Source organism: Ceratotherium simum, chromosome 13, assembly GCF_057802395.1.
Source record: "Ceratotherium simum simum isolate JZ-2026a chromosome 13, ASM5780239v1, whole genome shotgun sequence".
Classification (NCBI taxonomy): Eukaryota; Metazoa; Chordata; class Mammalia; order Perissodactyla; family Rhinocerotidae; genus Ceratotherium; species Ceratotherium simum.
In genome coordinates, this window is record NC_141912.1 from 20865262 (window position 1) to 20879827 (window position 14566).

A 14566-nucleotide genomic window follows, 5' to 3' on the forward strand; every position below is an offset into this window, starting at 1 on the left:
GCCATACATGTGATCAGTTGATGAGAGGGGCTTATCTTAATCTTCCAGAGTGACTGGACATTTGAGAATAAGAGAACAAAACCAAAAATCATTAAAAACTAATGGCAGGTCACGTATTGGAAAAAGCATGACTGAGATTGGAGAGTTGGGTTTAAACAAACAAGGTTTGAATATGAGAAGCAGGGTCTTGAGAGTCTGGGGCCCACTGACCTTCTGACATGATGTTACTTTTATACCTCTAGGCTTAGAGTAGGGTACTTAAAAAGAAGACATCTTGAACAGATGCCTCTAAACTGAGCGTGGGGATAGATTATGATAGAAAATCTGAAGTTACGGATATTAAGTGATAGCATTCTTAAAGTCCTAGTGTGGAATGAAACTGCTCTACTCTTTCTAAGGACTTCTGGTTGTCAGATGAACAGGAGTGGATTAAGCTTGAGGCAATTTTACTTGTGTCTCTAGGTTTAGCTGGAATCAAAGGATTTTATGAAAGGAAAAATGGCCATACACGATTTTAAATTCTCTTCACAATTGACTTTGTGATATTTTATTCCCGGGAATGCAAAGGCAAATAAAATAAAACCAAATCAAAATACAGTTTTCCAATGATGTAGTTTGGCTTAACTCAAGTATTTAAATACATTCTAGCATTCTGTTTAGGTTATGTGAATTTTAAAAACACAATCTATGTCAAGGTAGACTCAATTTCCATCTATTTCTCTTCTATCCTTATATAGTCAAAGTTATATTTATGGGTATTTATGTGAAAATAGCACCTTTAATCATACTTTAGTCTTTCCAAATAACAGTTAATAGATTTTATAGAGTTTGGTCAAGGTCTAGATTTATATGAGGGGCTTGCGGTGGTCTTGTGTACACACTTTTGTTTTGCTTTAAACATAATTAGATTTCAATATGTGCCCAATAAACATTTTATTGAGAGTTTCACAATGTCCATGGCCATATAGCTATCTTAACAGCCAAAACTTTGTTGAGCTTCAATTCTCTCAGTCATTTTAGTTATAGAAATTGATTGGGAACTGAAAGGACAGAGTGCTTAAGGCTGAGAGAAAGTAGCCTGGCGGTGGCCTCTACCCTCTCTGCCTGAGGTTCTGTACTACAGAAAGGTCTGTCGGCTCCTTGGAGGCGATGCACACCTTCTCCCACTCTGAGAGCAGTCTCAAGGCAGGATGTCAGCAGAATATTCCATTGCATTATTGTTCTACCCATCTCAGTACTTAACTCTTTGCCTTGTTTCTCTTCCTGTGTGCCCACATATCTATGCCAGCTCCACATCGACTCTGAACAAGAAGCAATGAAGTGCCTGAGACAGGAAAAGGGAATAAATCACAGACTCTAGAGCTCAGAATTAAAACCCTTCTGTGAGCTCATCCTGAACTACTTAACCCGCCTTTCCCATTCCCTTCATAGATCCCATGCTTCAGGAGTTACTTATTACATTCCCGCCCTGTACTTTCACACCGCCCTGGCTTTATTCTCCTCACCTTAAATTGTCTGCCTCTCATCTCTACATATTCTGCCATTCTTCAGGGCCTAACTCAACTTCCACATTTCTAAAAACTTTCCTCATCCCCTGATCCTTTTTCATTGTTAATATCTTTGGAACATCCTTGATAACTCTCTCTGACATTCATCACCTTCCATCTTCTCTTGTGAGATGTCTCATTTCCAAAGCAGATTCTGAAAAACAAATATACAAACAAACCAACCTTATTAAATTATTAAATGAAGATAGCAACACCCTCAAGGGTTTCTCTTTCTATTTTATTTGATTATGAAGTATTCCACTTGCTGAAAAGTGGCTTAGATCACTCTAGGCAATACCAATCAATGAAGGGGAATTCTGAGTCAGGAGGCCATTTGACACTTTAGGGTCACACTATGGAAATCAAGTGCGAGCAGGTCCAGTCCACTCTTTATGAGGGCAAACCCTGAGCTTTCATCTGAAGTAGCTCAGGAGGACTGTGGGAAACTAGGTGTCCGTAGCAGTGCTCTGTGTAGTTGCCTACCAGATGCCCATCTTTCCCTTGCATTTAATAACAGAACCGATTTTTATCTGAGCACATTGCTGCCAGCTAAGATATTACAAGTCCTTTTCTCCCTTGGAGTTCTGTGTAGGCCTGTGACAGTGTTTTGTTCGAGAGATGTAAGTGGAGATTTCCTTCATGAACAATCCCTGAAGTCTGCCTCTTTCACCTCTTCCTCCATCTTGCTGTTTGGCATGAGATGAGAACAGGAAAGCTGGACTTCAAACGGCCATCTTGGACCATTAGGAGAGAGCCTTATTATAGAGATCGTGGGAGGTGGAGACAGTTTAAGCACATCGCTATATTAGGGTTTTGGTCACATGCAGCTGAACTTACTGATATGCTCTATAAAGCTTGCTTCACCTCTGCTAACCTAAGAGCTGTAAACTTAGTTCATTCTGAAACCATAAAAAAAATGACATGTAACAGAACCCCTCAGTCTACTGCGTGCATTCTGAAAGATCATGAATAGGTCAGGCTCTTTGAAACAAAGACCAGAGAAATACTGACCTAAGACCAAGACTCCAAGCATTCTTCTACTCTGGACTCTCACAGGCCTGTTTCCACTGCCATGTCTGGTTTTAGGACACACTACTTCTCACTTGGATGACTGGAAAAGTCTCTTTTCTAGTCTCTCCTTGTTCAGTTCTCCCTAATACATATTACTAATGGAGTTATCTTTTCAAAGTATAACTTTGAATGTCCTGCTGTTTGCTAAAAGTGCAATTATTTTTTTCCATTGCAATCTGATGTTTTTCAAGCTACTTACCTGATAAGACAGTGCATGCTCTCAAATCAGGTTCTTTCTCTAGTTCTGTTTCTGTCTACTTTCTTGTGCAACCTGTATTTTATCAAAATTAATTATTTGCTGTTTCTAATGTTATCCCAGAAATGATTCACCTCCTGCACACAGTCTTATCTATGTTATTCCTGATATTTGAAATGCTTTCTCACACCATCTGTAAATGGTTTTATTATACCCATCCTTAAAGATTCAGCTCAAATAGTACCTCATCTTTGACACTTTCTTTAATAATAATGATGCCTCTTAAACTATGAATATACTCAAATAATGACTAAGTTTTGAGTAACTACTGTTAAGTCAAAAACTGTAAATGGTCTGAAATTTTACAGTACTTGCAACTAAAAATTTAACCTGCCAGTCTATCTTCTATTTATCTACATATCTATCTATCCACCAACTATGTGTGTCTGGGTCAGAGACAAAGTCTGTTTATTACTCACAACAAAGCAGTAGCAAGAGCAATACCTTTGTGTGGATTTCTTAATGCTCCAATTCCCACTGGATGATGTGGTGAGTGCCGTATGCTACTTGTGCATCATAGGAAATGAACTCCAAAATTAAGAAACTCTCGTCTTACATAGAGCTGCTGGTGACATGCCCATTCTCTCCTCCAGAAAAAGAGAGAAACCTTATCATTATACTGAAAGGTAAGCAAATGTCCCCAGGGGAAGACAAGGGAAGGGAAGGAAAGGGAAGGGTAAGGGAAGGAGAGGGAAGCGAAAGGAAGGGAATAGAAGGGAAGGTCTTTACCTCTACTACCCTGGGATGTCTCCAGAGAGGGCGATGTCTCCAGCTTTACTTTCCTGAAAGGTCTCCTTATACAAACATTGGCTGTAAATGCCTTACCTCAGAGGGCTTGAATCATGCAGAAACATGAGATAATCATGGAGAATTGTCTTCCAACAACTACCATGAGTCAGGCACATTATATCCGTTATCTCCAATCTTAACTCTAACTCTCTAATGTAGATATTAGTATTCCAGTTTTGCAGATGAGGCGACTGGAGCTCTGAAAAAGACAAATAACAAATAACATACACAAAGCTACAGAGTTACTAAGTATCAGGGCAGGATTCAAGCTGTGGTCTTTTGGCCTTGAAGTCAATATTCTATCCATCACAAACCCAATGCAGTACATCTTCCACTGAAATCAGCTTCCTCATGCTTAATGTGAATTTATTTTATTGTGCATATTTTCTGTTTTTCGTATTTTCATGTAAGCTTCTTGAGGACAGAGACATGTCTTGTATTTCTGCTGTGCCTAATGAAATGAATAGCTTGTGATTACTGGATGCCTTATTAAGATTGCCTGAATGAAGAAAATCTGTCAAAATACATACGATGAAAATTTGACATCATACCACCTAAATAATACATGATTGTGGAAAAGAGGTCACATCATAAGATTCAAATATAGCAACCTCTTACTTGAAATATTAATAATGATCTCAACTATTTTTTACTCAGCTGACAATTTAGCCTGAATGTTTATAAAAATTTGATGTCTAAAGTTTAGAAAAAGTAACTAAGACCTGATAATAATCAATGAGGAGGAATATATAGATTATATGAGTCAATTCACATGAGTACTAATATAGTTTTAATATAAAGTATCTTGAAAAATGAAAAATTTATTTCATTTTAGAATTAAACTCCTTCCATTCTAACCAAAAATATGCTCTATGCTGAAGAGTCAAAATTAATGGTTGAGTTACAGACCTTTTCCCCCTCAATCTGGGTCTGGGGCAAAAGCTTTTCTCTCAAACAGTTTATTCTAACATACTCATCTTCTATTTACATGGTCCATCTTCTGTTTGCATAGTTCATATCACTGGAATATGTGTTCATAGTTCTTCCTTGCCTGAAATCAGGCTGCTCCACTCTTCAGAACTTAATGAGTTTCTTAAATAAAAACACTAGAAACTGTTAAATATCTATAGCAAAATTTAGTCCCAACTTTGTCATTTAAGTACCCTACACAAGTTATTTAGTAGAATAAATATATTTGGTTGCATTTCTCCCTTTGGGCCAGTATTCACTGCTTTATTCTCCTCCTTACGTTAAATCATGAATATTTAAGGCTCTTCTTGCATTCTTGCTAAATACCTGCTTTAAACATGTGCCTGTTTTTGAGATAAGAAACCTCTATTCCCAACAAATTCTCAGAGAACAAAATATATTTACATAATATTTTAATAAATATTATAAGTTGGTATTTTTTTAAAAAGGGATATTTTTACCTTTTCTCAAAAAAAGATATAACAAGAAAACAAATGTGAGCCCTCATGAGTGGGAGGAAGGGTATGTTTCATTATATTTTAAACGACTTTGGCAGTTGTTTTCCTTACATACATGCAGGATATTAAAGTGTTAGCTGTGTGTGTGTGATTTATCATGAAACCTCTCTACCCAAAAAAGCCCTGCTATTTTAGTAGAGTTCAATATATTTCCTTTGGGGAAGATTAAATAAAATATGTTAACTCAGTTAAATTTGGAGTCTGATGACAAATGACTAAATGTGTTCGAATTAGGCAGGCACAGGAAATCTGCCCAGCAAAGAACTAAACTGGGAAATAATGTTTGAATGTACAATGGCAACGTTTTTCAGTTTGTTGCTTTAGAGTTCAGTATTACTATATGCTATTAATTTTAAGTAGTAACTTAAACAAGCAGAAATAAGATTCCTATATTCTGGCACACAACTCAGCTATATAGCTATACACTAAAATTCAAATTTATATACATATAAAGGTAAAATGAAATTAGGATGGGGTAGTGGAACATATTTTAGATTTGATTTTGATGTATGACATTTAAAAAAGGAAAGGATATCTTCACTTAACCTCAAATTACATGTCAAAGTACACTCAGGGATTATTTAATTATTATCTTCTGATAATGGAACTAAATTACTAGAGGTAGGGAATATATCCTTATTGTGAATTTTAAAATCAATTATTTTATATAAAGCGTAATTATAAAGATAGGGTTAGGAATTAACTTGGGTTCAATCAAGTTCAGGCCAGTTGACTTTGGTAGGTACAGCTAGGAAAATAAGTACTGGGGCATATTTTTAAGTGTTTTGCTCAAGATCGAAGCTGGAGTTGATAGCAGACAATGGCCATCCCAATTACACATGTTTCTGAAAGTGGAGGTTTGGAATTATTAAGATAAAGTATAATGCTTTTCCATCTTTCATAATCCCAGAGTGACTTAGCTAAGAGATATAAAAGATAACCTATTGCTATTAATGCTAAACTCACAGATATAGGAATACATTTTTTCTATGTTGTGAATTTCAAACCTTAGCAAAATACATACAGATACAAACAGAGACCTGGAGAACACTCCATACGCCCCAACATCTTCCTTTTATTTAACCTTTGATGCTGAAACAGAGCTACTCCTTAGGATATACCCAGAGCACCCCTTTCATTCTCAGAATAGAGGCTAGGTTCCACTGCTATGTCTGTTCATAGAATAACTATTTCTTTTGCAGGGCACTCCAGCCTCTTGTCCTTATTAAAGGGAGAATCAAACTCAATGAGAACAAAAACCTGGTAACAGTAAAATCACGTAATATAACGCTTTATCTCTTATTTATTCTTACATCTCCTATGAAGCCTAGTCTGCTTTCCTAAGGTCATAAAGCTCAACAAACGATCACTTTATAAGATCAATTATTTTATATGTTTTTATTTTCTTCTATAACATCCAAAATGCATTTTTGGTATGGTGTCTTCTGTGGAAGACAAATCAAAAGAGGAGGTATTCACATCACGAAACCGCAATGGTTTGCCATTTTTTGCAATAAATTTCTAAGTAGACCCATTTCTGATGTCTAAAAGAATTACAGCCCAGCACTGAGGATTCAGGCCATTGAATTAAGGATGGACAGGGTTTCTCAGACAACTGGAATTTAATTTCAAGTAATGAACCAAAGAAATATAAGAAGTTGATATTTTCAATGGTGTTGAGTTAGAAGTATTTTCAGATGAAGTTTGCATCACCTTGAAGAAAGGACATTTCTATTTTTTTTGAAAACGTATTATTACAGTACAGAAGATGTAAAATGAACTGCACATATGAGACACTGCATGAGCTAAGGCATGAGCTGAAAAATATGGGAAAAAGAAACATAAGACTTCATAACAAAAAAATTAGGTGCTGGAGAAAATCTCCCAACAGAGAGAAAACAAATCTAGTTATTAAACTATTTTCAAGAGTGCTAGGCAAAATGGACTATGCAATTGCAGTTTAGTTTGAAAAATTTCCTAGGTCTTTAAAAATGTTCTGATCCCACTTTTCTATCTCAAGACCAATGCACTGCCAACCAGTCACTCACATGAAGCATTAGTAGCTGGAGATACCATTACCCATGGTGTTGTGTTGGAACTCTGTTGATTTTGAGCAATTTTAAGTGTAAATGATTGAATAGTTTAAAATGAGTAGCTTTTAGAGAACTACTATAGGTGAGTAGAACTGCACTTAAAAGATCAGAAGATGAAGGCAGGCTAATGTGTCTGGCAATCTAATTGTTATTGGAAAAATAACCTCCTTGAGCCTAACAGCCGTGGAGAATCAGGCAGCAGGACTTGGACAGATAGATAGGCATCAAGTCTCTGCTTGAAGTAAGTGTTTTTGCTTTTATCTCAGTCTCTTCATGATAACTTCTGAAGAAGCTGAATGACTTGGACTGAATTTAGTAGAAAGTTCAAGATGTACCTTAATTTCAATTAAGGGGTCAGTCTGCCATCTTGATTTAGTAAAAGTTTGGATGATTATTGCCTATTTTAAAATATTATTTTCCTATCTTTTGTATCAAATAAAATAGCTAGGCCCTTTAATATTGTCTTCCCTGACATAAATGTTGATTTACAGTAATTCTCGCTTTAATTTCCACGGAGGCAATTGGTTTCAGATAATGTATATATTTTGTTATAATCTTCAACATAAATGATAATGGTGGAATTTCCTCTCATCTTTAAGTCAAATAAATAAAATTGAAGTTTAGAAAGAATTTTTTTTTCTGCAGTAGATAGAATGTGAAAGTATCAATCTCTGAAAACTCTGGCAACAAGCTAAGTTTTGTGAGACACCTAGTAGAATTCTAATCTTTTATAACCTATAGTTGCCAAATTTTGTGCTCTACCCCACTTCTACCAACATACACACACACAATGTTTTCAGGAACTGCAGTATCCTAAAATCTTACCCAGGAGAAGTCTTAGATATACCATGAAACAGGTCCAGCCACTTCCTATATAATACTGCCCTCCATTCTCCTCTTCTTCTGCTCAGTTCCTCTCCTGTGCTGTTAGAAGCCTCTCTGTTTCTAAGACCCACTGATGCTCTTGTTGCCAAAGCATTGCTGAATTCTCTGGAGTTGTCAAAGTGTAAAGGCAGGTTGTCTCGTAAGCAGTGGTTTACAGAATCCCTTTAGACAGCATAGCATTACCCATTTCCATAGTGGTAATTTAAAAAATAGCTCTTTAAAAAAAAAATTATAGCCCGTTCCCTTCAGATGTTTTTGAGGCTCAGACTACTCCACTAAGTAGAATCTGGGCTGGGACAAACAGCTTAGTAACAGCTCTCCTCACTGCTAATTATGCTTTCTTACTGGACCATATTTGTCTGCCGGATTTTCTGTTCCCACAGAGTTATCTTCCAGTTATCTTCAGTCTCTCTTGCTGGTAGCATTAGGATGTGCTTTTCAGCCATTAATGTGCCTGAATACATCTGTTTCAAAGCAGAGTGTTAAGGCTTAGGCCATTTGTCTATCATCTCCATTACTTTTACAGATAAAAATCCTTTGGGGGAAGAGAAGAACTATTTTGATGCAAATTATTACTAAATCTTCCAAGTTATCCTCTGGAGCCCTGTAACTGCTGAGGGTAGAATTAGATTCTGGAGGTAGCTCAGGATGGATGCCATTACAGGTTTCCCAAGGAGCTAACACATGCATTATTATTATGGTTGCTATTGTTATTAACTCTCTTGAGGCAGTCATTCTCTGGAAATCTATTAATGAAACACAATAACCTTATATGAGTAGCCACACATCAAAATACATGTGCGTTTTAAGATTTGTGGAGCTTTTCTCTGAACGAGGGAAATGCCATGTCTGTGCTCTTTTCTCAGTATTCCATGGCTAAAGTTACCCCTGAATTTTATCAAAGTCCATCTAGAGCATGTAGGAACATTCCCAAGATCTCATGAGCTTTTAAATACCCCACAGCCTCTTTGGTGTGGACAGGGAGGCACCAAAGGCTACCTTGTGGTTTAGTGTATCTCCCATCAGGCACTGGTGTGTGCAAGCAACAGCTTCATGGTCACAAATCCCCATCCAATGAGGAACTCCACTTCTGATCCAGTCTTATTTCTTGAATGGACCAAGCATGATGCACTTCCCTTCTCTGACTCTGTCTGATACGACCCCACAGACGATAATTTGTTCAGGATCAAACCAGTACCAGCACTCTAGTGACAGCTTCCTGAATCTCCATACTCTATGATTATTTAAAGTATCCCTCAATTTGGACACAAAACTGAATATGGTCAATTTAATATGTGTGTTATATTGAAGACATGCCTCTTTTTGCTTAAGTCGGTGTCACAAAAAGAGTATGTTGTTCCTACAGACCTAATAAATCAAGAAGTTAAAATATAGTTCATCTAGAAGGTAAATCTATCTCCTAAGAACACAGCTGTAGAAAGCAAAGAAGAAATCTCCATATATGGTATTCCCCCGTGCTTTAGCATCTAGCTCTTAAAAAGTGTCTCAGATATATTATACCACTTCAGGCAAACAAAATACTCTATTTACTTCAAAGAAAAGAGAACTAAACTTCTCAAAGAAAGGGAACTTCTCACATTTTGAAACAATACATATATTTTTCTAATTGTAGAAATAACAGATGTTATTGTGGGAATAATAAAAGTTATATAAAGAAGGAAAATAATTTCCCATAATCCCATCACTGAGTGCTAACAACTTTTAATGTTTTATTTAATTTACTTGGAGTCTACCTATCTATCTACAAACCTATCTATAAACTGCCCATACTATTTAATAATAACAATAATAGCAATAATAGAAGCTAACATTTATTGAGGATTTTCTATCTGTCTGGCATTGTTATACATGCTTTTCAAACATTAACTCATTTAATCTTCACATACCTCTGAAAGAAACAGTATTTTTATCCCATTTTTATAAAAGAGAAAACTGAGGCACAGAGAAGTTAAATAACTTTTTTGAAGGTCACATAACTAGCATATGGCAAATTTAGGAAAGGCACAAACACACACACACACACAAACACAGAAACCCACAGACCCAACACACACATACCTACACACCTACACAGATCCAACACAAACATAAATTTTATCCAGCTTATTAATAGTTAACGTTCTATGGTGAAAGATCTAAAAATAACATAAGCCTATTATGAAAAACACAGAAAACACACAAAAATAAAAAAGGGAAAATAACAATCACCTAATCCCACCATTTAAAGTAACCACTGTCAACCCATGTAAACGATTTTCTTCTACTCAACTTGTTCTATATTTTGAAATATTTTTAATAACTCTACATATATAGCTTTATATGCCACTGTGTTTTTTTACTGAGTACTAAAGCAACTGCATTATTCCATAACATTGAAAGCTATGGTACCATATCTTTTCCGAATCTCATGATAATTTTGTTGCATAAACACAGTTCAGATGGACATAAGACAGGTGCTAGTAGAGTATTAAATAAGAAAATAGGCCTGCTATTTGGCATTTCAGATAATCAATTAAAAGAGAATTTATTGAAACCAGTGATACCTGAGTTTAAGAGGCACGTTTTCATAATGAAGATGGAATTGGAAACAGCCTTTTAATTTCAGGAGAAACATGGTTTAATGATGAGCACATGATCAAATTATTTAGACTAGCATAGGCAAACGCACTGAGATAAAACTAAGCCCTTCGTGTGTAGGGGCCATATAGGCCACATATAATCTGGGATGGTGAATCCTTATGGAGAATAAACTTAGAGGTTCATATTTGAAGGAGGTAGAACATAAACTGGGGTAGAATAGAGGCAGATTGGAGAAATCTGAAATCCAACAAGTTGCTTCTATCTATAGAACAGAAACACAGCTGAATTATGTATATTGTTAAATAAAGAACTTGGTAGCTTTAGAGATAATTTAAATTGATTTACATTTACTTAAGTGATAAGAGATCTCACCATAAAATCCTTTGTTCCTTGAGGTGGGAGGAACAGACAATTATGTGAGTGTATCCAAGAATGCTTGTCTCTCAAAAATAGAAACTTGTGTTTTTAGCCAATCAGCCAGTCTCTGTCTTTTAATTGCAATGTTTAGCTCATTTTCATTTAATGTAATTTATTAGTAGGGTTTGGATTAAATCTATCCCTCATTAATATAGATACAAAAATCCTAAACAAAACATTAGCAAATCAAATCCAGAGGTATATAAAAAGGCTATGCTAGTCACTTAGTAGAGTTTATTCCAAGCATACAAGAGTAAATTAAGATGGAAAAAAATCAATCAATGTAATCGACTGTATTAACAGAATAAAGGGAAAAAATATGATGATCTCAATATATGTGGAATGAGCATTTGATAAAATTCAACACTTTTCATAGTCAAAAGCCTTCTGCAAACCAGGAATAGAAGGGCACTTAATTTGATAAAAGATCTACAAAACGTCTTCAGCTAATATCATACTTGATGGTGAATATTGAAGCTTTTTCTCTAAGGTGGGACAATTATCACCAATGTTATTCAATATAATACTATATTCCTAGGAAGTGCAATAAGAAAAAGTCATATACAAACAAACCATTAGAATTAGTAAGTGAATTCAGCAAGACTGCATGATACAAAGTCAATATACAAAAATCAATTAAATCTACATACTGGCAACAAGTCATTGGGAAATGAAATTTACAAATAGTACTATTCACAATAGCATAAAAAAATCAAATACCTAGAAATAAATATATCAAAAGATGTACAAAATTTCTACACTTGAAACTACTAAACACTACAGAGAGAAGTTCTGGAAGACTTAACTAAATGGAGATATTTACCATATTTATGAATTGGACTACTCAATATTTTTGGGACACTGTTTTTCCCCAAATTAATCGATAGTTTCAAAACTATCCCAATCAGGATTTTCTTCTAGAAACTGACAGAAATAACGTCTAAAATTTATACGGAAATGTATAGGACCTAAAATAGTTGGGACAATTTTGAACAAGAAGAACAAGTGGAGGACTTATACTATGAGATTTAAGTCTTGCTATAAAGCTAGTCATTAGGTAGTATAATAGTCATGTAAGAATAGTTGAATAAATCAATACAACAGAATCGAGTCCAGAATTATAATATATCATATCATATATATGCGTGATAGATATTTTACAATATATAGTACATATATTGTCAATATGTATTATTGACAATATGTATGTCAATATATGAATATATATATTATATATGCATATATGTACATATACATATATATAGTCACTTGATTTATGACAAAGATGCTAATGAAATTCAATGAAGGAAAATAGGTGTTTCAATGAACGACAATGAAGTGAGATATCTATATGGACAAAAAACGAGCCTTGACCTCTACCTGATAAAATTTATTCAAGAGGGTTCATATTACCTAAATGTGAGCACTAAAGAAATCAACTTTCTAGAACAAGGGTGAGCAAACTTAGTTCTATTATCCAGATTTTTTAGGCTCTTTGGGCCATGCAGTATCTATTGCAACTACTCAACTCTTGATGTAGCATGAAAACAGCCAAAGACAATATGTAAACAGATAAGCACGGTTATGTTGCAATAAAACTTTATTTATGGATACTGAAATTTGAATTTTATATAGCTTTTGTATTGTTTTATTAAAATATTACTTTTCTTTGGATTTTTTCAACTGTTAAAAAATGTAAAAACCATTGTTAGGTCATGTTTCACAGAAAAAAAATGTGATGGATTGGATTTGGCCTGTGGGCTATATAAGATTTTTTTTAATTTTATTTATTTATTTTTTTCCCCCAAAGCCCCAGTAGATAGTTGTACATCATAGTTGCACATCCTTCCAGTTGCTGCACACGGGACACGGCCTCAGCATGGCCGGAAAAACGGTGCGTTGGTGCGCGCCCAGGATCCGAACTCAGGCCGCCAGCAGCGGAGCACGCGCACCTAACCGCTAAGCCACGGGGCCGGCCCATGGCCCATGGACTATAGTTGGCTGACTTCTGTTCTAGAAGAATACATAATAGAATATATTGATGATTTTCGAGTAGCAAAGATTTCTTAAAAATTTCTAAATCACTAACGAAATAAAAAACATTCTATAAATTGTATATCAACAAAACTAAAAACTTTGCATCAACTCCATTAAGCATGTGTAAGCCAGCCACCAGTTGAGAGAAGATATTGAAGCACAAACCAAGAAAGGACTCAAATACGTAAAGTACTTCTTCAAATCAACTACAAACAAAAAAGACACCAATCTTTTAGTAATGGCAAAGGCCTTGAACAGACTCTTTACAAAAGGAAATAACCAAATGGCGACTAAGCATATGAACAGGTTCTCAGCATCGTTAGTCATTAGGGAAATGTACAAACACAATGAATGAGATATCACTATACACCATCACAATAGCTAAATTTTAATAGCAGAGATTAAAATAATGGCAATTTGGTGAGGACATGGAGCAATTGCAACCCCCATTCATTGCTGACGCAAATGTAAAATTATACAACCACTTTGGAAAACTTTTTGGTAGATTCTACAAGTCTAACAATATGCCTACCCTATGATCTAGTAATGTCACACCTAGTATATATAATTTAATCCAGCTTTTATCAGTAAGCAACTAATATTTTGAGATCCATCTGCCAGATTCCTGAGCGTATTTCTTAATTGCTTTTGAATTCAGATTTTGGAAAGAAAGGTGTAATTTTGGGGGACCTCTTAAATGCCAACAAACAGATTTTAAAAAATTTCATCTTAAACATTCATGTCCTTTCCAAATACTGTTATGGCCAGGCTGCCATTTGGGATACCTTTGTTTAGTCTAGTGGTTCTCAACTGGAACAATTTTGCCCTCTCAGGGGACATTTGGCAAAATCTGGAGACATTTTTGGGCGTCAAAACTGAGTGTGTGTGTTACTATCTAATGGGTATCTAATGGGTAGAGACCAGGGACGCTGCTAAATATCCTACCATGCGTAGGGAGCCCCCTCACCCCCAACAAGAATTATCCAACTCAAAATGTCAATCGTTCCAAGATTGAGAAACTCTGCTCTAGCTTCTTTTTCCATGTCATATCCATCTTCCTGGTTTCTTGACTTTTCTATTCTGGTTTTTGCTCAGGAACTACCCATTCTTCTCTTTCTATTATGCAGAACAGTTTAGCCCATATTCTGACATCTTGGTGTGAGACAACTCCTAGGCTCCAGTGAGGGAAAAAGGAAGGACTCCCATGCCACAACAGGCATGCATTTTCCCAACCAAAGGCAGTGCTCTCCCTAAGAGGAACTGTGGTACACATAAATTTTCCTATCTCATTATCCTTAAAATGAAAAAAAAAAAGCAACTTAACTGAGATTTATAGTAATAATTTAAATTAATTTTAACTAAAGACGCAATATGGAGTAAGTG

The 14566-nt window shown here is 35.5% G+C and overlaps 1 long non-coding RNA gene across 1 annotated transcript in view; it reads right to left on the reverse strand.

Annotated features, from left to right (window-relative positions):
• Positions 1 to 463: 463 nt before the first annotated feature.
• LOC147915385 (uncharacterized) overlaps positions 464 to 14566 on the reverse strand; it is a 45388-nt gene continuing 31285 nt past the window's right edge. Inside the window, exons 3-6 of the long non-coding RNA XR_015553988.1 lie at positions 3604 to 3862; positions 3319 to 3461; positions 1506 to 1701; positions 464 to 1324 (exon numbers count right to left, since the gene is read on the reverse strand). This is a non-coding gene — a long non-coding RNA (uncharacterized LOC147915385). The remainder of the gene's footprint in view (positions 1325 to 1505; positions 1702 to 3318; positions 3462 to 3603; positions 3863 to 14566) is intronic.